Below are 25,451 nucleotides of genomic sequence, written 5' to 3' on the forward strand. Positions count from 1 at the left end.
CTGTAGTCTGTAACCCAAACCAAATTTGCAGTCACCCTAATTGGAAATTGCTTCAAATTTGACAGACACATATCACAAGCCATTAAAAATCGCAGCAGAAACTTATTTCCCTATATAGAACCAAACACTAGCTGACACATGATAAAGACAAACACTAGCAGCTATGTACTTTCTTCTGTCCCTACCATATGGCTCACCTACTCTTACAAACCTAAATACTACATTCATAGCTACGCTCTTCATCTGTTCCAATAAGCAGTCAAATTTGCTTCTATCCTTATGTATATGACTCATCAATACAGATCCCTGAAAGAAGTAAACTGGTTTGAGCTACCCAGTTATTTAACATATGTACAATTTTTTATTGTACTCATGCACCAGAAATATGTCCAGCACTAAAAGATAATCTATAGCAGTAGTTTCTAGAGAGAGATGTTTGCTCAGCTAATAGGGATTTAGTAATCACAAGTCTTATCACTCAGCTGGCAACTCACTATATTCCCATTACATATCTAAACTCCCAGCACACCTAAAACAGGCAATGAAACTTTCTGTCTTCATGCACCTTACTAAAACAACACCTAAACCAAAAGTGGTCATGCACATGCTCCTCACCTGGAAAATTCCATTGTCCTTTGTCACTCATACGCTGTCTCCATTTATAACCTCTACCCTCCCTTCTGGGCAACAGGCAATTTCTACCACTCCTCCTCACTTTCCATCCTATCTTAATCCCCATTTTAATTTTCAGTTTCTTTCTGACTTTACTTTATCCATCTTGAAATGCTCTCTACCACTCTCTTATAAATGTCAAAGAGTAGCCTAGTATTCTTATCCCCACAATCCTTGACTTAACAACTATACCCAAGTCTCCATCTTCTAGCTGTAACTACTAGCTACCTACTGGCTAATGTTTTACACTGCTTAACTCAGTTTTATTTATTCCTAATATCTGTACTATAACCCTCCTTTCCCATGTCTTATAAGTCATATCTAATGTCTGCTTGTCAGATATATTGCACATGAGCTATTTTATAAGTCATATCTAATGTCTGCTTGTCAGATATATTGCACATGAGCTATTTTCATGCTAAAGGTCTTATATATGTAATTTAGTATCATGTATAATGTCATTGCAGAAAAAAAACTGTTTTGTCTTTGACTGCTGTTACTAAAAAAACAATTACCTGTTTGCTTTTAGATGTCTTAAGAAGTATCCATGAAATCTATGTAAAAAAAAAAAAAAAAAAAAAAACACTGTTTTGTCATGAGTATGCTAAATACATCTGTTAGCGCTTTTCTCCCCTGGCCTACACTGAAACTGCATTTAACTACTCAGACTTTCCTGGTAAACAAGACAAATAAATAAATAAATCTTTACCCTCCCTAACATACTCAGAGATGCGTACAAGTATCAATAGCTTCTTTGAAGTTTTGCAGACATCGTGGTTGTTTATTCAACTTTCCTTACAAACCTCAGATGTGTGCACAGAAGGTCACTATAGCTTGTCTAGGACAAGGGGACTGTCTACGAGTATCAAGCTGGAATATTCTACAGTGATCAATATTTTAATTTCCTCACAGTCAAACATCATACGTTTATACAATTGGCTATCTTTCTGCAGTAGTTGTAAGAAAGCATAGTGCTTATAGTCATCTAACAACAACAGGTTGAAATGTGTTAACGTTCTACTTGATTTTTTTTTTTTTTTTTGTTTCATCTCACTCTGACTTCTGAAGGGTAGAGAGAAGGTAACAGTCTTTTTTAACTATATTCCATTTTTTATTAAGAAAAAAAAATATACAACCAATAATTGTTACAGCAACCACAGATGTATTGCAAACAAATGACAAAAAAGAGAAAAAACTGCGCCAACACAATTAAAATACAAAGAAACCTAAACACAGATAAGTAAAAATAGTACAAAGCCATAACGATAACTATTATGACCCCAGCAGTAGTAATACTAAAGGAACAAGCTATACACAAATACAAATAAACACAGGTTCATGAAACTTTCTACAGATCCTTTACATACAACCACCCTAATGCTAATGAGAATGTACAGCAGTACTAAAATATCTTGTGTCTAATTCCATATTATACAATGACTGTCCATTAGCATTCAAAAACTAGCATGCTGATTGGTCATCCCAACCAGCTTGCCTGTTGTTAATCCGAGCATATACCAATGGAAAAAGGTCCAGTCACCTGGACGTTCCTCCATTAATATATGCAATAACATTTTTCTCTTTCGTTAAAAAAACAAAAAACAAATAAATAAATAAAATCATAAAACTAGAAAACAATCGAGATGGCACAGAAAAAAATAACAGGATAATCAGGTAAGTTATGTAAAATTAAAGAAATGTACCTCATTATCCTTTTATTTTCTCTGTCACATCTCTCCTGTATGTTAAAAGCATCCCATTTTCTTTAAAATTAAAAATAAAAATAAAAAACAACAGAGATCTTCCTTTCTCCATTGCTTCCTTTACACAGCACTGGTGTACTGCATAAGCATGGGAATGCAAGTCCCATACGCATACATAATACATCAGCAGTGCCCCCAAGATACCAAGGAAAAGTGGAAGAGCATCACAGCACCATTATACAAAGACATTATTTAAGAAAAGTAAGTCACTTTTTCTTAAATGATGTCATTGTATAATAGCAAAAAACGACTCCGTGATTAAACCATATTAACCATGGGTAAATCTTCATTATACCACACTCATGTCATCGGTTATTGCTATATTAGTCAATCAACCCAAAGTATGACAGTTTTTTGAGGGGACAGGTGAGGCGACAATATGGGTGTGTGTGTATGTGCATCTCTCTCTTTCTCTCTCTGTAGATATATATATATATATATATATATATATATATATATATATATATATATATATACATGCAATATCAGCAGCTTGAAATATATGATTATGGCCATTTATTTCCCCACTTTTATTTCAATTTAATTTTGGAGAGATGCACAGAAAGTGACATTTTAAGGGCCGGGGTACTTGGGAGTCAGACATTATTCCCAGATATGCTTTATGTATTCTTGCAAGCACTTGCATTATCAGTGTACTGAATATTACACCTTGTACACTAGTTTTTTTTTTCTTAAAAATGTAAGTCTGAACTTGTGTTCTTTGCTCATAATTTCTGCTTAGGCCTTCAATGGATCAAAAGTTTGAAAAAAGCTCTAAAATGCACCTGAGGACATCTACAACCCCTATGGCTTCTGGCCTCCACACATTCATATTGATTTGTTTATTTCCTCCTGTTATTGTGGTGCAGTCTTGTCTAGTTAAGGTGTATTGAAAGGATACATGAAACAGCAAAGTCATACAGAGTAAGATTGATTTTTTTCTTTAGTTATGATGGCAATTGTCAGATAAATAAAAAAGTGATTTTTGTTTAAGCCATCACTGAAAGAAAAGATTATTTAATAAAATATATAAAATGCAGCTCAGAGCATCCAGAAAACCATTGTTTCTGGGGTACTAGTGGTACCAGTATCCCCAGATTAATTCACTTATTTCTTCAACAGTTATTCCACTGCAGTCTTGGCAAGTTAGGTTGTATTGAAAGATTATAGGAAAAAGCAGAAAAATAAGACAAAATGAAAGTAAAGAAAGAAAAACGTAATGCAGATGTTGTGGGATAAAGGCAAGGAGGGTAGTGCAATAAGAGGATGTGCAAGATGCAATACTGGACACTGGGGACTGTCATGCCTAGGGTGATATTTCATCTAAGGTTAGCTTTGCTTATAATACCTGGGGTTATCCACTTTGTGTATCTTTGATCCAGCTGAATTTTGTGACCAGTATAACTTGTTTTGTGCTACAGCCAGGGTACGTTTTATGCTTTCATTAACCCTGACATAGGATGCACTGGATTTCCCTTTTGATCCCATACTGAAGTTATATTTTCTTAGATTAGATTGGTAGAGAGTTATCAAAGCTATTAGACTGTTAGAATGGTATGACCTGTATTGGACTGACTATTGGTCAGCAGTACCAATTCAATAAACAAGGTATGTATTAAGTCGCACAAAGTTATTTTTGAACAGTAGCCAAAGTAAAAATGCTATGTGATGTAGGTAACATGCATATAATAAAATATAATGATAAACCACTTGTAGAGCCATGCTATAGATTTGTTGTGAACGCTTATGCAATGCAATCTGCACAAACAAATACAAAAACAAACATTTGGATATTCATTTGCATAGATGTTGGCACAACAAGGCTGTGCAGTTCTGAACCGATGTTGTAAAATGATAATTTCACTTCATAATATGCCTTTGTAATAATTGCATTCAATGTTTATGCCGATATGTAAAAGAGACTACACAGCTGCACTGTATAGCTACAGAAACACCAACATTTCTTAATGAGTTTCAGTTTGTGCCATACATTAACAATTTAATGACAATGAGAAAATATAGTTTAAATGCATCTCCTGAAGGAGCTCCACATTTGATCACTGTTGCAGTAGCCTAAGCTATTCGGGTTATATTCAGCCCATACAGTGTTCAAAGCTTCAGGGCACCTTTCATGTACCTAACTGCCAGTTGTTCAAGCAGAGCTACACAAACAGGCAGCCTAGGCATCAGAAGCACCAGCATTTTCTTACCACCAAAGAGTGCTCCCCATGCAGGCTTCATGGGACCCACAATCAGCTAGCAATCCTTCGTGGTTGAGCACATACCTCTCAACCTCTTAGTGTAAGTATGCTGGGTTTTGCCCAAAGTAATATGGGGGTAAGGACCCAAAATAGGGACAGATTTTAACTATTGCTCTTGTAAATTTAGAAAGTTGTTAGAATAACAGAAGTTCTGTTAGCATATATTTTCTGAAGGATATGAAGTTTGAAACTCAAATGTATGTCATTATTTAGTGACTTCAATCTTCATTGATTTGCTGACAAATGCAAACTTTGGGAGGAAAAGACCAAAATATAATGTAAACATCTGGACATGCTATAAAAACCTGAACAGTTGAGAGGTATACACTGGGCAGATCAGTACCCTTGTGGGGAAAGTGGAAGAAAATCTGTGCCTTTTCTGTGAAAAAAATATATTTTATTCTAAGAAAAGTGTTGCAGGACATTTTTTTCAGTATGTACTTGTGTGGAAAACTGTCGAAATTTTTTATTTTCTTAATTTCTGTATTTTTGTCAAAAGTTAGAGTATTAGAGTCATGATAACTGTGATTTTGGGGACAGTCATTGATTTTTTTTTTTTTTTACCTCAAAATCTTGATTTTGTTTTTCTCAGAAGGTTTACTGACTCTCACAGGCTCCACTACCTATCTTTCAGGTTTGTATTTCTTGACTATGGAGCAGTTACAGGTTATTTTGGTTCGTCCATCCCCGGTACACAAGTAAAAAATACTAGAGTGGCTTTAGGTGTCAGGCCAGCTCCTTCACTGCCTTAACGGCAGAGGCATGACTTTGTGTGGCCAGACTCAGTTCCATGGACCATTCTGCAATATCTCCTTCCTTCTACCCCTCACCCCCTAGTATAGCGTTGCAGGAAGTCACTAAAAACTGAGAATTAGACTTGTCCTCTGCAACTGTTGGGTTGCCCTCACTGAGCAAGGTAGGACTACTCTTTTCAGTCTTGAGGTAAAGAACTACCGCATAGTTGGTCTAGGACTTCTTATCCCTGGGATAGTGTCCCTTCCATGACTTCATCCTTTTGCAGGGAGTGTCCCAGGAAAGCAAACCAAAACATTAAGAATGTCTCCTCTCCTGTTTCTATTGCAAAAAGTAAAACAGTCACACAGATAAACCAATTAGTAAAAACCACAAGAAAAAACTATCCTCTATTACAGGAGGTTTAAGTCATCACAAAATGAAAACCCTAGCTTGGCTAGGGTTTTCTTGGGTTTTTCACTAATTGGTTTATTTGTGTGACCTTTTTGTATTTTGGTTAAGTTGTTAGTTGGGGTATTTTGCAAAATGGTTATGGATATCAGCTGGGTTTAAAGACCCTGTATTTCTAGAGTATAGGCAAAAAGTCCACTTATGCATTGCTGATGAGGTCATAAGAAGGCCAAAATGTGCATGTCCACAAATAGTGTCATTTGGGTTTGTTGGCCTGAATCTGAGCATAAAAATGTAAAAAGAAAAAAGTAAACAGTCATGGACATTCAAGAGTCATATAGTTGAAAGACGATGTCCTTAAGGGTCATTTGCATATATTCCATGTGCCTCTATTACAGGAGGTTTAAGGTATCACACAGTGAAAAGTCTAGCTTGGCTACATTTTTCTCGTGTTTAGAACCTAAAATCGAGTATGAAATAATATCACATACTCTGGATGCTCACAAGCACCTCAGATACTACTTGGTCATAATTAAATCCTTCCCTAACTCTGATCAGCTAGTTGTTTCCTATGAAAATTAGAAAAATGAACAATCCGTGTCAAGGCAGACAATTTCTAGATGGTTGTCTCATATTTCTTTTTGGTATTCCCACTATAACTGTATTCTAACCATAAGCCACTTTCAGGCAGGGTTGCAGCCCACTCTAACATGGATATGGCTTCTTCTGTAACGTTTTGGAAGTGAGTGGACTCTAGAAGTATTCTACAGGCAGCATCTTTGTCCTCTGTAAATACTTTCACAAAGCATTATAAACAGGGTCTCCTGGATTCTTAAATTCTATTCTCCCTGTATGTTCCTAAGCTATTGTAATATACCCAAATAGCTTATGCTACTACAACAGAGATCTAATGCTGAACATAGGACAGTCAAGTAAGTAAACCTATCATAACAGTGGATGTTCTATTAGAGCAGTGTTGAAGCAACTGTTTCCTCTCTCCCTGCCTCCCTCTCTCTCCCTCCTTCCATTTCCTCTGTTTGGTTTTTGATTGATTACCAGGGTGTGGATGTTTATATCCTTGTGTGTATAGTTACATCTGATTTACTATTGCTTATTCCTTTACTGACATACTTTCCTTCCAGGCAAGAAAGCTCTATAGTTAGTGCCCAAATTGCCTTTTTATGTGATTGAGCTTGAGTGCCTGAAAGCAATAGCGTATCCAGAGTGGGGCGAAGGGCAGTCACCCAGGCACAATGGGCATGATTGCTAGCTCTATTCTTTCATGTATTTGTTGTTGTTGCCTCTTCTTATTTTTTTATTATAATGTTTTATTTTAGCTGTCACATTGGGAGTGTGCTGTCAAGAAGAAAGCTTTGAGACATGGTGTTTCTCTTGTGTTGAGGAGTGCCAAATCAAACTGACTTTTTTTAATACTCTCACATAGAGAGCATGAGTGACATTGGATGGGTGTTACTTTCTGACTCTCCTCTACTGTCAAAGAGCACCAGTTTGAAGGATCATTATTTATTTATTTATTTATTTATTGTTTCTCATGCACTACTCTTTTTTGAGCTGTGCCATATTGAAGGGTCCTTTTTGTTTTCTTTCTTTCTTTCTTTCTTTCTTTCTTTCTTTCTTTCTTTCTTTCTTTCTGCTCTTTCATTGAGATCATGGGGTTTCTAGATAAGGAATTGGCACCAGGCACCTCAATAGCCAGCTATGCCTCTGCCTGACAGTTAGGATGTGCATAAAGTGCCCTGAAGATTTGAAAGCTGGCAAAACGTCATATCCTAGGAAGGATATATCCCAAGTCACTTAAGCTACTACAGCAATGATCTACTAGACAGCTACTGCCATGATAAGCTTACCTACACAACTGTACTTTCCATGCCAGAATTATTTATTTATTCCAATATCATGCCAATAAAATTTTAAGGCAAATTTCACTAATTTCATTATGGAATATAGTAGTGATTTCTTTGGAAAATATTTGTCATGGTATTATTTTATAACAAAAAAATAGATGCACGATAACCTGAAAAAACTGATTTATTTCCCAATCACTGCAAATATGTGTTTAGTTTTAAAACAGCAATGAGAAAACCATGGGAGGTTAAACTGGTCTGTGTACCTGACTAATGCATGTATATATTTTGAGCTAAGAAACTATGGGGATCTTGGGACCTATTTTAGTACTCTGATTAAATGTATTTTGGAAACTATTGGCATTTGTCTTGGATATGATGCAGGGTTCTTTAATTATTTCATAGGAATCATAAGAAATACAAGGTAACCGAGTGTTCTGGCCATTTTCACCTTGCCAGTACCCTCCCTTAGTGATGTATTCCATTTAATAAACTGACCAAGAATGTAGGAATTCAGAGGAAGACATGTTAAGAATTAAATAACTGCTGTTGACACACTGATATTGAGGACGAGGAAGGCATTAATTAATATGTTTGAATAACAGCATAAAACTGTTTTCCAGATACGTGAAACTCGTAGTGTTATTCTATTCCTTTTTACAGTGAATATCAACATTAATCCTTAGGCAAAGTTTTCCAGAAAGTTTAAATTTAAATCCTACATTAGTAGTGGCCTATCTCTAGGAATGTTTTTATCAATGTAAACATTGATTGGATAATTATCAGTAAAGATATTATTCATACTGATAATTCCAGCCATTACTCTTAATATTGAAAGCTATTGTAGCATTAATTGCTATCCCTCATCAGATGTACATTGCTTAAAATGAAGAAATACAGAAAGACAATGCCTTTAATGTCCACTACAAAATATGTAAACTTAAAATAGTGATTTCAATTAGGTCTTTTGTTGTGAAAGTGGCACACTAAGCTATGAAATGAAAATGAAAAAGTGTGTATTGCCTCCAGCGATATTTGTCTTAAATAAAATGAAATATCTTGCACACCATCAGCAAATAGTTTTGAATCAAGGTTAGGTCTAACTTTATTAATTCTCTAGCAGGCAAGGTTATCATAATGCCTGGAAATGCTGTGTGGTTATTATTATGCCTGGAGATGCTGTATGAATTTATAACCTGTATATTATGCTTACAATGGTGCTCAGCATGAACTTCATCTACAAATTAAATTACATAAAAACAATTGGTTCTTTTAAAGTCTGCACTTGATTTATTTAGGCTCTAACACTTTTATATGAGAGACCTTGGTTTATAGGCGTCATGGAAAAGTATGTGATTTTCTTATGAGTTAAAGAAGGCATCCAATGTATAAACACAAAGGATATGCATTGCATGACATTTCATGTCACAGAAACTTCTGAATTTTAGTTAAATCCAGCAGTAAAAACAAAATGTAGTAAATATATCCAGTCCTTATTGTTATAAGATAGGATTACTGCTACCTTAGGTACAACAATTCAGACTGAGGACTGAGGCTGGGATTCATAGACTGATTGAGTAGTACACAGTAGCCAGTTGTAAGTTAGTGGCCAGGTCACTGGTGATTCATAGAAGCATGGTGCACAGGAGAGCAACAGGAGGTGATGAGCATTTTATATACTATATATATATATATATATATATATATATATATATATATATATATATATACAAATGATGACATAATGCTATGCAAACAAAGATACATATTAATATGAGGTGTACATAATATGCATACGTATATATATATATATATATATATATATATATATATATATATATATATATATATATATATATATATATATATATATATATATATGTGTGTGTGTGTGTGTGTGTGTGTGTGTGTGTGTGTGTATATATATATATATATATATATATATATATATATATATATATATATATTCATATTTGTGTGTGTATACAGGTGTTACAATTCATAACCGAATGAAATGCACCTTGTGTATCAGCCTGCGTGAAGAAAATACCTACATTACACAGAATAATAATAATAATAATAATACTATAAAGAATACCAGATAGAGTCATAATAATACTCAGAACTGTAGCAGAAAACTTGAAACAACATCTTCTTACACTTAACATGACCAACACCCATCAAGTGATGTCATGTGTTGGATAGCCACAACTAAACAGTATAGGCAGTGGATGACTTACCACAGAGTGGCTCTCCATGATATAACCAATTTGTACTTTGCTGATCAGCATATTTTAAGGAGTCTGGTAGACAAGTACTGTCTTCATGCAGACTCAAGCCGAGAGTGTGGCCTTCCTATCTCTGTGGAGACAATAACATGCATACCACTCACTATCATAGCAACTGTCAGTGATCAACTGGGGACCTGCTAGGTGTATGAAAAACATCAGCCTCAAGAATACTAGTCAAGTTTCTCATTAATATGTTTCTGCAGGTGTGTGAGCATAATTGGTATCACAAGACAGTAGAGAAAAGAGCCAGTGTTATGTCTGGCTTCTATAACATGTTGACCTGAGGTACCCGTTGCTATAGATTTCACACATGTGTAACAAAGGCCACACCTGGTCCACACCCAAAGTTGCATGCCAGCAGGAAAGGATACAATCTTGTGAACTGCCAGGAGGGTTGCAAATCAAAGGAGAACATTAACAATGTGTCTGTAGAGCACCTGTGAAGTTCCCATGATTCTCAGATATTTTAAATGACAACAATATCATAGAACCTGTGGGCATTATATATTTATACTTTATGTCTGAAAAAAATAAAGTAACCCCTCCAAATATAGAGCCATTGTGTTTTGAAGGTTATGCTGGATACACTCTTGCTCCCTAGCTTATGACATTAGCATACAGTCAGAAAGTGCTACTGACCACCAGTGCAACATTGTACATGCAACAGTACAAAACAGCATAGAACAGATATTTGGGCTGCTGGTAGAAATACTTCAGCATCATCATTACCCCCAGCATTAATGCCCAAATTGGCCTATTGTCTCACTTTAGCTTCTGCATATACCCTCACTGTCATAGCCTGCTCTGTGAGCAAGTAATATAGAGGCAACAAAGTGAACATGGTTATGTGTTGTGACATTGTGACCATGTGTCATGCATGCCAAGGATTTTTACACTACACCAGATATATACATGGTACAAGTGCTCTCCTGCTGTTGTAGAACTCCTGATATTCCTGTTATAACAGATATGCAGTGGGACAATTTGGTCAGCCTACAATCTGTATATGCACCAGTGGTCTATAGATACCTGCTGTTTGTTAAAATCTGGTATATCTTCCATTGAGACATGTGCTGGTTGTATCATTGGAATGCCGTCCTCCACTCCTCGAGAGATTATCAACATACCAGTGTCTTCAATGAGAGACCATAATGTCATCCAGAGTTAGAGGCAAATAAAAATAAAAAAATAAGTTAAAGAAAGATCTCAAATTATGGACATGTTGAAATACCATTGACTGAGACCTTCTTGAAACAATTTCGAATTTTAGGTAGGATCCAACAAAGGTCTGTGGAAAATAAGGGGGATCCTTCCAAAATCTGGATAGGTGAGAGGTATAATGTCTGTCAGTGTAGCTCTCCCTGGTGGACCACCACCTGTGGCCAGTTTCTTGAACAGTTTTTATCATGCAAAACCAAACAGCACTCCAAAGGATAAAAGCCTCATTGAATGAAAAGAAGCTTAAATAAAATAATCTAACAGTGTATACCACGAAGCAAACACATCGAAGGACCATAAAAGTAAACTTCAAGCACGTTTATTCCAAGACAAAGGCATGATAGAAACTAATCCAACAGTGCATACAATAAAACAAACATGTAGAAGGACCATAAAAGTAAATTTCAAACATGTTTCTATAATGCATCCATCTTGGTATGACCGATCTTGACTATGAAACATCTATAACACTTATAACACTTATAACACTGACCACAGCACTTATGTTATGGAGCAGTTTCTACCATGACTGGTCCTGTTGAGGCTGGCCAACATTCCTCTACCTAACAGGAGTAATCACTGCGTCCTGAGTACCTGCTGCAGGATTTCATTCTCACTAGGGCTGAAGTTATCTAGCTAGTGTTTTATGCCATATCTTGTGGGCATGATTATTCTGTAAACAAGAAAACATAACTCTACACATCATACTGGTGTCAGTGGTTAAGATAATACCTTCAGGAACAGAGATAAAATTACTGCAGTCAATTATACTGGTTGGTACAGATATAACTACAGATATTAGTGGTGAATCTGCAGTACTTAGGCTCACATGCACTTTAATAAAGAGTCCAGCCTTTCTGTTAGGTACTACAAATGTGTACAGGAATAAGATAAGCCACATGTTGCCCATAAAATTACAGGACTAGACAGGTGAAGGGAAAACACAGAGCTATGCTATAGTATACCAAATGATTTGCAGTCTACGGCACTGTACTACACACATTCATTTTAATTCTCTGCAGGTTCAAGGTATACCTAGGCATAGTGGGACTCAGTATATTTGAGTAATATTCTATCCACATCAGCTGTAGGATCACATCCATCTTTCACTGAAATAATACATCTTACCTCACAAACAGAGATAAATCTGTATTCCACAGATCTCGGTTAACATGTATAATACTTGCAAAATCAAGTGCTAAACAGTGTTCAAAATTGTGCTGCATTCTCATACCATATTGCATAGGTAAATTAATTCATATGCCATGAGAGTTAATAAATCATCTGATTATATCATTGTACACCATGACCAAAGAATGTAACTTGTTCATAAAGCTTTTATTAGGCATAAAATATCCATATCGTTATGTAGGAGATCTGTTCCCATGCAAAAGTCATGCAACTGCACAGCAATAGGATGTGCAACTCACAATTCAGAAATCACATTGCATTTATGAGACACTGGCTTCCATTTTAAAGCTCATGAAACTGTTACCAGTATCAAAGATAATCACATGGCAGTTACTACTTCTTCTACTGTCCAGAGGAGAGCACCTTCCTGATGCATGAGGGAAACAATTCAGTATAGGTTACTTGGACATTTTAATGGCCCCTGATGTAGCTGAGGGTCATACCAGGTATATGGGCATTACAAGAATTTGAAGGCACTGCAGGCATAGGCTCAATGATGTGCCATTCTGCACTCTTGAGAGCTCCGACAGTGGAAGGAAAGGATTAGGCAAGAATGCCCTTACTGGTATTATAAGGGTCTGTCATTGCATATTATTCTATTTTAATGACTATCACTGTATGCAATTTTACTTTATGAAAGTTTTGTTAGTCTTGTATAAATGAGTTATTTGTTCTAGTTGAAGGACTTTCTGTTACATCTTATTGGTATTTATGATCAGATTATGTGAGGGAGTATCATGTCTGGAGAAGGTATAATTTATTTTCACTGTCCTGTATAGATTTGTTCTTGTTACCTGTAGGTCTGTCTGTGACACATAAGTGATGCTTTTTAAATGCATGTTTTAAGCAACAACCTTAAATGCATTTTGAATATATATACATATATATATATATATATAGAAGATAACATGTAAAAAAAACAATGACAGTCTTTGTCCATTGTTTATACAGTTATTGTAATGAAAACAACTTTATCGAAAATGATATACATACTTACATATGACCAAGACTTTAATGTTTCCCATAATGTCTGTCCATTCCTCTGACTTTGCACTTCCCAACTATTGTCCAGTTTACTTTATAATGTCCTAGTTTTATTTAAACTCCAGTAAAATTGTGTCACTATCTTACAACATTTTGACATTTTCTCCATCATATTCATTTTATAACACTCTCTGACCCTCATTATTACTTTTAAATATTCTGTATGTTGACTTCCCATTGTGGCCACATGTATCATTCTTCATTCCCTTGCTATTACTGTTTTTGGAACAACTGATGACATTAAGCAGGTAGTCAGCTCTTCCTTTCCCAATCCTAGTGCACCCTTTTCTATGTCCTGTCCTAATGCTTCCCATGACCATGTAATAGCCTTACTGATTATTTCCTCCCAACCTTTCATCACTTACTTCTGTCTCTGTTGTGCTCTTCAACATTCCCAATACATTATCTCTGCATCCTTCATGCCCCATCTCCAGCACTTTATTCCCTTAGCTCCCCTTTCATATGTTATTTTATTGTATGTAGTGTACCATAACTGCAATATCATCATCTGCTGATTCCATACATAAAGCTATTTCATAAGATGGTCAGCATTTTCCCATATTTGGTTCTATTCAGTTTGTGTCAGTCCCTCATGTAGAGTTTCTTTGACGTGGAGTACCTTTTCAGTCTTAGCCCTTTATTTCTCACTTCTGTGTTGGTCCTTGTATATCAAACTACCTCTCCACTTATTCATAGTGACTTATTTATTATACTGAGTCTCCCTACTATTTATTTCCTGCTATGTGTGAGTATAGTCTGAATTAATTTTTACCAATCCATTAAACATTCCAAAATGTTACTTTCTAACCTGATAGTAACCTTGTAATTTGTGGAACAGTGACCTTTCTTCCTTTTGTCCGGCACTATTCTTATTTAGAATACCAGACTCTAGCAACTTCTTCTAACACCTTCTAACTGCTTCCTCCCATTCTTCCCACACTGGATTGGGGATTTTGTCTTTAACATCTAGCTGGTCTCAACTTTTCTTCTATTTGGTGTTCTTCATATCAAATCAGCTTATTGTTTAAGACCGGCTCCCAATTTTCCCTTAATGTTTGTAACATAGATTATCTATATAGGGCCATACCAACCCCTCCAGTGTTCAGCCTACTTGTCCTCTTCATACAGCCTGCTTCATTAAACCAAGTTAAAATCCAATACTAGGGAAGAGATAGGTATTAGGCCCCTTCCTACCTTTGATAGCAGTACAAGCATTTCTTGTTTCCTGTCTTAGAACCATGTTTATGTGCTTGACCCACTTATACTTAAAGTGGAGTCCAAATCTTTTCTTTGAATGGATGATCATATCTCACTGGTATATGCCTTAGAATGTGTATAATGCGAGAGAGTATCACAGTCATAATAGCATTTATCTTACAAATCACAGTGTATGCTATATTAGCCCCCCCACCTCAGCTGTAGCATGTTTATGATCCTCTAAATTTGTTATAAATGTTACTTCATATGGGCATCCTACCTTCACTCAAAGGTATGTGGAATATTCTGTCTCCTTTATGTCTTGGATTGCACATCATCCCTTAACTTCTCCCAGTCCAACCAACATTGTTTTATTTTGATTTAGTTCCAGACCTAGCATTTTATGGATTCTTTCAAAAATACATAATGCCTGGAATTTAATTCCTTGTCTATATTTTCTGAAGTCTAAATGTAATCATCAGCACATAACTGGAAAATAGCCTTCCCCTCTATCTGTTGTCTTTGTTCTAAGATCTCATGTACTCATATAAAAGCAACAACAACAAAGGCAGTGGTAATCTCCAAAAACAATTCATGTTAGCGCTTTCGTTGATAACAATATTTCAAAATCTTCAGACATCAGATAAAAAATACATTCATTATATAGTAGTTAAATAATGACCTCACACATCAATTAATCAATTAAACATTGAAAGGGTCATTAAAATAGTTTTTCAGCAGTAATCAGAACACACTGAAAGAAGCATGAATTGCTTCAGGACCCACATCCAAATTCAAACATATATATATATATATATATATATATATATATATATATATATATATATATATATATATACATACATACACACACATGTAATACAAATATAAATATATTATATGTTCACTCCCAAATATTACTGATCAAAAATAAACAATAAAAATATTCTAAATAACCGCAGTCAACAATAAATTAAAGCAATTTACCTTTCTAAGGCTTTTAATTTCAAAATGCATTTTAAAGAGCACTGTTCAGTAAGTCCAGGGTAAGCATAGGCATTAAGCCTAAGTTGCCAGTATAACTGTCATTCTTCCAAATGCAATTGCCATGGCCCACCCCTTCCATCCCTCATCATCCGTTTGATAAACATATAAGAAAATGTATGGCCATCATTTCCCATAATATGCCAGTGCCAGAACTGTGCCAGTTTTTATACTGGAAAAAACTATGAGATATTTTAGAGAGAGAATTTATGAGCACCAGTATAGTATTGGTAGGAGAAATAGTACCAATGGTTTAGCCATGAATGTTATGGAAAATTATGGCCATCAATTTTCTAATATGGTTATCTAACAGGTGATAAGGGATGGAAGGGGTGGGCCATGGAAATTGGATTTGGAAAAACGAGAATTATACTAGCAACTTAGGCTTAATGCCTATGTTTACCCTGGACTTACTGAACAGTGCTCTTTAAAATGCATTTTGAAATTAAAAGCTTTAGAAAGGTAAATTGCTTTTATTTATTGTTGACTGTGGTTATTTAGAATATTTTTTTGTTTATTTTGATCAGTAATATTTGGGAGTGAACATATAATATATTTATATTTGTATCACATGTGTGTATAGAGTCTATATTACATCACCGAATGCTTAAAAAAGTGAACGGTGATTAATCGACTCTATGTAAACAAAAGCTTACAATGTTGATCTGTCAGAACAGTGATTTTTTTCCAAAGGAAAAAAATCACTGTTCCAACAAAAGAAAAAAGAAAACACTTTAAACATTACATTAAGTGGGGGTGCTTTGCCCCCCACACCCCCAATGTGGGGGCATGTGCCTGACACCCCCCCTACTTAAATATACCAACTCCGAGATCACACTACAGCGCCGAAAATGGCAAAGTACCAAAGTGGCCAAGTGAATTCTTTCCCAGGGAAAGAATTCGCTTAAAAGCCACTTCAATATTTTGCCTTTTCAGACTTTTCAGTTCGATCAAGATGCATTTGAAAGAATGCGTCTTCGGTCTTGTAATAGGAAGCCATGTGTATATATATTATGTTTGAATTTGGAGGTGGGATCTGAAGCAATTCATGCTACTTTCTTTCAGTGTACTCTGATTACTGCTGGAAAAACTGTTTTAATGACCCTTTCAATGTTTAATTGATTAATTGATGTGTGAGGTCATTATTTAACTACTATATAATGAATGTATTTTTTTATCTGACGTCTGAAGAAGTTGAAATATTGTTATCAACGAAAGCACTAACATAAATTGGTTTTGGAGATCACCACTGCCTTTGTTGTTTTTATTAGTTATTTGTTGCTGTCGTTCATGTACTCATATAGCCAGTTTTTTCCAAAAAGTTTTTATTCATTTTATAACACAATAACTTAACAGTATAATAACAAAAAAACAAACAAATAAACTGTATACAATGTCCATAACAATTTAAAAAGCAATATACATTGGAGAACACTTAATATTTCTCTAACAGATTAGACAATTTTGTCCAAGCAATTAAGTGATGAGTTATGTTGTTAGTCCTTGCTTTTATAGTAGCAATCCCATTCTTCCAAATGTATTTCACAAGATGAATAAACTCAAGTTTAAAGACAGGAGTAGATTGGGATTTTCAATTTTTAGTAACAATGTTCCTTGCTATAGAGAGGATAGACAATAGTAAAAATGTTTTTTTTTAGGAATGACTTCAGGAACAGGAACATTGAAAAGGATGAAGGAGACTGAAATTTTACAGTTGTCATTCCATAGAGTTTTACAAAGGTATTTAAAATCTAACCAAAATGAGGAAATTATTTTGCAATTAACAACCATATATATCCAGTCAGCATCAGGGTGTCCACATCTCCAGCATTTCATTTAATCTTTCTTGTACATTATTGCTAGTCTATGTAGGGTGAAAAAAACATCTATGTAAACTTTCCATGTGTATACATGCCAGAACAGGGAAGATGTGGATTCCTTCACCAACCGTAAACAAAGTTTTTTATCTTTTTCTGAGAATACTTGTTTATTAATTTTACTTGAATAATTCCAAAAAGAAACATCTGTTTCCTAAAATCATTTCATAGAATTTTATAAACAACAGATATGTATGAAGTGTTATTGGGTGAGCTATTAATAATTGTTGAGATAAAATCCAAGATTTTTAACTTAATCTTATTATATTCCTCTAATGAGGGTATGAGCTTAGTATGTATAAAATCCTTACAAGTTTGGATATCTAGCCAATTGCAATTTTGCAAACTATATCTGCTGATCAAATAGTCCACAGAATTTATTTTATTAGCTGAGAAAAATTGATTCTAATATAATAGTCACCCCTCTTAAATGCTAACATTTTCTGAGTATCAAAAGATATCAAACATTTATTTGTGTAGGTAATATGAAACATAATTATTAATGCATTCTTAATTAATTGATTAGAAAACATAAGCTTTTTAAACAACAGCAATATTTGGTTTGTAAGAGATGTTGGAGAAGTTATGATCTTTCACTTTAAATGTATATTTTTAAAATCCATATAAAGATGTTTGTATGTATTTGAGTGGATTCCTTATATAAGAACAAATGTTCACTACTTCAAAATTGTAATAGGAAGCCTCACTTCTGTGAAAGTTCACTTTAACGAAAGTGAACTTTTGTGTAAGTGCACTTCACCAAAAACACTGCAGCACAGTGGAGGACATAAAAAACAAGCTATGTCCTCCACTATGGTGTGGTAGTCACGGACCCTAGGGTTAGGGCATCGGTCAGGGTAAGGGGATAGTTAGTAAAGCTATCCTCTTACCCTAACCCATGCCCTAACCCTAAGGTTTGTGACTATCACACCATAGTGGAGGACATTGCTATGTCCTTCACTGCATTGCAGTCGTCACGGACCTTAGGGTTAGGGCACGGGTCATGGCAATGGGATAGCCCTATGGGCTATCCCCTTACTATGACCCGTGCCCTAACCCTAAGGTCCGTGAGTATTGCACAAAAGTTTAGTACAACACCCATTTGTTGTACTGAACTTTGCGTAAGTGCACTTTTGATTAAGTGCACTTTCGCTGCAGTGAGCATTCCATGCACTATTTTGAATTAGTGAAAATTCAATCTAGTGTATGGAACCCATTTGAGTATATGATTCAAGCAATGTCCTATTACTGTTAGGAAGTTAAGGTTTCATGTATTGATTTTCAATGTGATGTATTAGAAGTATTATCCAAAAGCAACACTATATTAATAAATGTGGAGTTTAAATAAAAATCGATGTTTGGAAATCCTATACCTCCTTCATCCCAGCTTGTGGTGTGCCAGAGAAGAGAAATTATTGTTATTTTTTTATTTTTATTTTTTTTTTTTTTTTGGATACCAAAGAAAGTTGAGTTATAAGTTATTTATTTTCTGTTTAATTTTGACAGGTGGGGGATTATTAGAGCTTGGCCAATGATTAAGATTTTAGGTAACATTATCATTTTGTTTAACGTTAATCTGTCATCAAATGTGAAGAAGAGTATGTTCCAACTGTCAATTAGACTTGTAATTGAGTTTACAAGTGGTTGGTAATTAGATGTGAGTAATTTTTTATAATTAGATTAAATAATGATACCTCAAAATTTAATATGCATGCCCTCCAAGTTTATGTCTCTTATTGATCTAAGTTTCATAGTAACAGTTTTATTCACTAGAATTGTCTGTGTTTTGTTGTGATTGAATTTTAAACCAGAGATATTTGCAAAAAAGTCTAGATTATGTAATAGGTGATCTACTGAATTTTCAATATCATTAGAAGTTATAATATTTCCTCAACAAACAGTTGTACCTTGGGGGATAATTTGTCTGACACTTAATATCCTTTAACATTGTCATTATTTCTAACATAATTTGCATGAGGCTCAATAGCTAGGGCGATATTTCAAATGGGCTAGATAGATAAGATCCAATCTTTACATAGGCTATGGACTTTTCATATAATTTTTTTTAATTAATCCTTTAAAGTTTGTGGAGAAATTGTATTATTGCAGTGCTTTAAACAGATATGGCCAGATTAGGGAGTCAGAAGTTTTATCTATATCAAGGCTTAAAATAGAAAGGTCATTTTTTTCCTGTTTGCTAAGTCTGTTAAGGACAGCAATCTAATTACATTGTCTTGTACCTTTCTGTTTTTGATAAAATTGGTTTGGTCTTCATGAATTAATATTGAAAGAATATTATTTAGTCTGTCGCTAAGATAGACATGAATATCTTGTAATCGATGTTAAGCAAAGAAATTGGCCTGTATGATGTGCAAAGGTTGGGCTCTTTATTTGGTTTTAAGATGGAAGTGATGGTAGAATATTTCCATAAGGGAGGGTAATTGCTGTAGTTTTAACTTCTTGGAATGCATTGAATAAGATTTTCAAGATGTTATCATTTAAGAGTTTCTACAATTCTGGAATTAGACCATCCAGACATGGTGCCTTTTTTTGTCTTAAGATTTTTTATTTGCTTTTTTAATTCTTTAAAGAAAACAGGTTTATCTATGCTATTAATATTGTGATTGGATAGCTTCTTTTTAATATTATTAGCAAGAAAGCTGTCTACATTTTTATCAGTTGTAGATGAGTTATTATTATTAATATTCTTGTAATGTTTTTTGAAATATAATATGATATTTTTTTAGATCCATAACTTTGATAGCCTGATAATTTGTAGTGTATATTATTTCTTTTATATGAGATTTTACATTTAAATTTTCAAATCTAATGGCAATCCTATGCATACTCTTGGGATTAATTGAGTAGGATTGTAATCTGATTTTTTCCAGGTTTATTGATATTTTATGATGCATGATATTCCTTGTTCAGTTTACATATCTCAGCTAATGCAGATTTGTCATTTGCTGTAAGTTTTAGTTTTAGTTCATCACTTTCTTTTTGTATGTCTACCAGTTGTTTATCCCACTCTTTCCTTTTATTTATATACCAACTTTTGACTTTGCCATGTAAGACTACCTTTAAAGTGTCCCATAGGATAATATCTGAAACCTCTCCATTATTAATGACATCTAGGTAAAGCTTTATTTCATCTAGAACCATTCTTTAAATCCCTGTACTGTTACCAGATAAGCAGGTAGTCTTTGGCAGAAGTTTAAGGGGTCAGTATTAAATGTTACATTGAAGGTGATAGCATTGTGGTCAGACATAGAGCATGATGTCAGCACTGCATTATCAATTTTCTCAGTAAAGAGCTGGTTACAAAGACTTTGTCTATGATGGTCTGCATGCCAAATCTGTAGGAGTAGTGAGAATATTTCAGGGAGGATGATATCTTTATACTATCAATGTGAATTAGGTTTCTGTCTTTTACATAGTTCTTGAAGTGCTTGGCAACAGATGAATCTTGAATGGCTTAGATGTTGTAGTATCAGTAGAGGACAATATACAATTAAAATCACCAATGAATAGGAACTCACCTTTAGACTTTAATGATATGGTCCCAATACCCGGTATCCAGTAGGTGTTTGCAAAAGTGTACATCTCTTTATCTAGTTTTAGTATGACTAAAGCAAGCATACCATCATTGCTTGAGTATGAGTCAACTATTTCTGGAATTCTCATTGATTTTCTGTGTAAAATTAGGACACTTCTTCTTTTGTGGTTGTAGTTTGAACTTAACAAAATCTTATAATCCTTAAAGGTTAATTTGTTTAGATCTTCTGTTATTAAGTGAGATTTCTGAATGAATACAAAATCTGATCTATATAGCATTAAATATTTGTTGACACTACGCCTTTACATGGGGTTTTTCAACCCATTGACATTAATAGATGCAATGTTAAATATTACCATTTGATGGAGACTGCTATTATAACTAAACCTGAAAAGTGCTTTGCTTAATTCATTATGACAAATACATTTTTAAAACTGTTATGGACAATTTAAAAACTCTAAATCTGAAAAACAATAAAACTATATTTTAACAACCTTCTGATAAACTAAATCCAGACTTACTATATCTCTCATAGAAGCCACAAACTAACCTTCTCTTGAGATCTAGTGGGAATTCCTAGCTACTGCATGTTAATAGCAAGCAGAATGGAAACTACATGTGCATTAAAAACATACAAACATGAGTCTGTATACAATTTTTTATTGTTTTTATTTAAACAGACTAACTAAGATAAACTGATTAATCCTAATAGTTATTTGTTACTATAAGTAAATACAGAACTATAATGTCATTAATGCAGATAGGAAAAAGATGCATTTGAAACTGTCACTGTCAGAAACATATTTGTAATTCTTATTTAAATATAAATGTAATTCAGATTAAATAAAGCACTATTTACAGTAAAACATGTGTATAAGGCTTTTTAGATAAAAAATAATTGCTAAATGAATGAAAACACAGTTCAAACGATCATTCCTGAATCTGATTGGCTGTTAGAGTTCAGTGGAGAGAAACAGGTTCAAATGTCATGCCTACTTCCTGAAAGACAACACAGATTGTTTCTCATGAGACTGGCAGCTAACTGAAGCCTTTAGATGCTTGAACTCATCACAAAAGTTGTCATAATTCCATCAAAAAAGTAAGTAGGCAGGAATTTTCTAGTGAGGTGAAGCTTTGAAGCATAACTTGTAAAATTATGAATATTTAAAATACAGGCTCCAAATTACCAACCATACACAGATATAAGCTATATTAGTTAAATGGAGCACATTGAAGAAGTTCAGTTAAGTAATAAATGTGTATATAATAATAAAATGTCATGACTTTCTTTTTAAATACTTAAAAGTAACTCAGTAAGCATTTCTCTCTCCTGCAGTGATTAAATACTATGACACTAGTACTAAAACAGAAAGAGAAGGCACATACATGAGGAAATAAGTATAGGATATAAAAGAAATATATATATATATATATATATATATATATATATATATATATATATATAGATATATAGATATATAAATATATGAAGTGGGTGAGTGATTTTATACCATTTCACTAGTGCTATGCCATGTATATAATGAGATAAAAGTATAAAATAATAGTTTGCAGTTGGATAAAATTTTGATTTACTTAAATTTTGAGTACTATATACTGTTTATAAATTTAGCATTGTTGTGGAAAAGATAATAGGGGATAAAGAAATTACATTATCTTCTGTGTATGATTCCACATTATTTAGAAGGGAGAAAACAAAAACTCGTGTGAAATGTGAAGTTATGTATAATCATTTGTCTCTGGGATTCTTTTTTTCTTTAATAGTCCACTCATTTTTTGAAGCTTGTCTTTTTAAGTTGATTGAAGATTCCATTAGTTCAGGTTGACTTTAAAGTTTCTTTTTTGGACAAATGTGGATGCTTCTTGAAGAGATTCAAAAGTTTTCTTTCCTTCTGGCAGGGATAGTCTTATTCTTACTGGGATTATGCATTGTGCTTTAATTCCTTCCTTTTTTAATGATTTTTTTAGAAGTATACATGCTCTTCTTTTGGACATTACAAGGGGTAAAAAGTCATTGTCAAACCTGATAGTTTGGTCAATTTTTAATGGAGCAGAGGACCAGGCAGTTGTTAAAACAAGGTCTTTGTCTTGAGTGGAGATACATTTTACAATAATAGATCCTGGATGACTGTTTTTACTGGATACAGAAGTTGTAGTTAAATACCTGTGTGCCCTTTCTATCCCAAAGGATAGTGCTTCAGATAGGTTTAGGATTTTAGGAATCCAAGAAGTCACGAAATTAATCATATTGTCACCCTCCATCTGTTCTGGGATGCCATAGAGTCTTATATTGTTTCTCCTGGTTCTATTCTCAATGTTGTCTATCTTTTCAGTGAGTTTTTTTTGAAGAAGAAAGTCTGTGTTTTTTTCTCTTTCTGTTAGCCTGTAGTCTATAGCTGTTACAGAATCTTCCAAAGCAGCAGTCTGGGCAGTTTGTTGTCTAAGGGCTTCATTTAATAAGGTTATTTGTTTGGTTGTATCTTTTTTTATATTGTCCACTATTAAGATTAATTTATCTATTTTACCCAGTAAGTCTTGAACTGTAGTAAGGATTGCCTGTATTTCTTTCTTCACTGGAGTTTCTTGCTGTAAAAACTTGGAGCTGCTCATCTTCCTTTGTAAAGGTGGTTTCAGTATCCCTTCTATTTGAACGTTTGACAGGAAAATATGAAAATTTTAGCTTAAAAATTGCAGCAACTTATAGCCGACAACTGAATCTGATTTTGGTAGTTTCAGGTCTTTGTTGGTAAATTAAATAAAAAAAATCCTGTCGGGAAAATATGAAGACTTCAGAGCTCAAGAACTCTGCTGCTTTCAGCTTGCCATCCAAGCCACACCCCCATTTAGCCAAATTTATGTTATCACTAACAGAAAGAGCCCTGTAGACAATCAACGTTCCTCAAAATGTCCTTCCCTGTATAGATACTCAGTTAGTTTAGTGCCACAGCAAAAGTGGGAGCATCATAAAATATGTTAATTGATTTAGTAAATTCCTCTGCTGGATGTTTTTTTTTTTTTTCGGCACTTCAAATAAGAACTCCAGTTTCACTGTATCAAAAGTGTTTTTTAATGTCAAATAGTAAAATCCATGCTTTCTTATAAACTGTTTGGTGCCTGTCTAGGAAACTTACTAGGTTCTACCAGTTGTCTATATTCTGTCTTCCTTTTATTAATTAATTTTGTTCTGGTCTCATTATATTGGGCAAAACATCATCTAACCTCCTCACTAAAATTTCACCAGTGTATTTATGTCTAAATTTAAAAGTGAAACGTGCTTATAATTATCAAAATCTCTTTTATTTCTATTATTCTTTCCTATGGCAATTATTCTAACTTGTACAATACATTCTAGTATAATTTGCCTCTTCTAGATCTGGTTGTAGTGGTCTAGTAATACTCCTGCTACTTTCTTCTCTTCTAGATCTGGTTGTAGTGGTCTAGTAATACTCCTGCTACTTTCTTCTCTTCTAGATCTGGTTGTAGTGGTCTAGTAATTCTCCTGCTACTTTCTTCTCTTCTAGATCTGGTTGTAGTGGTCTAGTAATACTCCTGCTACTTTCTTCTCTTCTAGATCTGGTTGTAGTGGTCTAGTAATACTCCTGCTACTTTCTTCTCTTCTAGATCTGGTTGTAGTGGTCTAGTAATACTCCTGCTACTTTCTTCTCTTCTATATCTGGTTGTAGTGGTTTAGTAATACTCGTGCTACCTTCTTCTCTTCTAGATCTGGTTGTAGTGGTCTAGTAATACTCCTGCTACTTTCTTCTCTTCTAGATCTGGTTGTAGTGGTCTAGTAATACTCATGCTACTTTCTTCTCTTCTAGATCTGGTTGTAGTGGTCTAGTAATACTCCTGCTACTTTCTTCTCTTCTAGATCTGGTTGTAGTGGTCTAGTAATACTCCTGCTACTTTCTTCTCTTCTAGATCTGGTTGTAGTGGTCTAGTAATACTCCTGCTACTTTCTTCTCTTCTAGATCTGGTTGTAGTGGTATAGTAATACTCCTGCTACTTTCTTCTCTTCTAGATCTGGTTGTAATGGTCTAGTAGTAGTCCTGCTACTTTCTTCTTTCCCCATTAATAGAATTCTGGGTGAAAAACTATCTGTGCCTTGAGCCTTGCTTTTTTATATTCTGTATAGCTATCAGAACTCCCTGTAATGTAAAGGATCTATTTAATTTGCCAATATCCTCCTCACTAACTTACCAGGTTATACATTTTGGTGCAACTCTGTTATCCATCTCACTTCAAACTATTGATATATTTCTTCAAAGTATGACCTTGAAGCTTCCCTTACTAGTTGTAGTAAAGTTGATA

Source organism: Protopterus annectens, chromosome 3.part1 (genome assembly GCF_019279795.1).
Source record: "Protopterus annectens isolate FY-2018-M chromosome 3.part1, PAN1.0, whole genome shotgun sequence".
NCBI classification, from domain to species: domain Eukaryota; kingdom Metazoa; phylum Chordata; order Ceratodontiformes; family Protopteridae; genus Protopterus; species Protopterus annectens.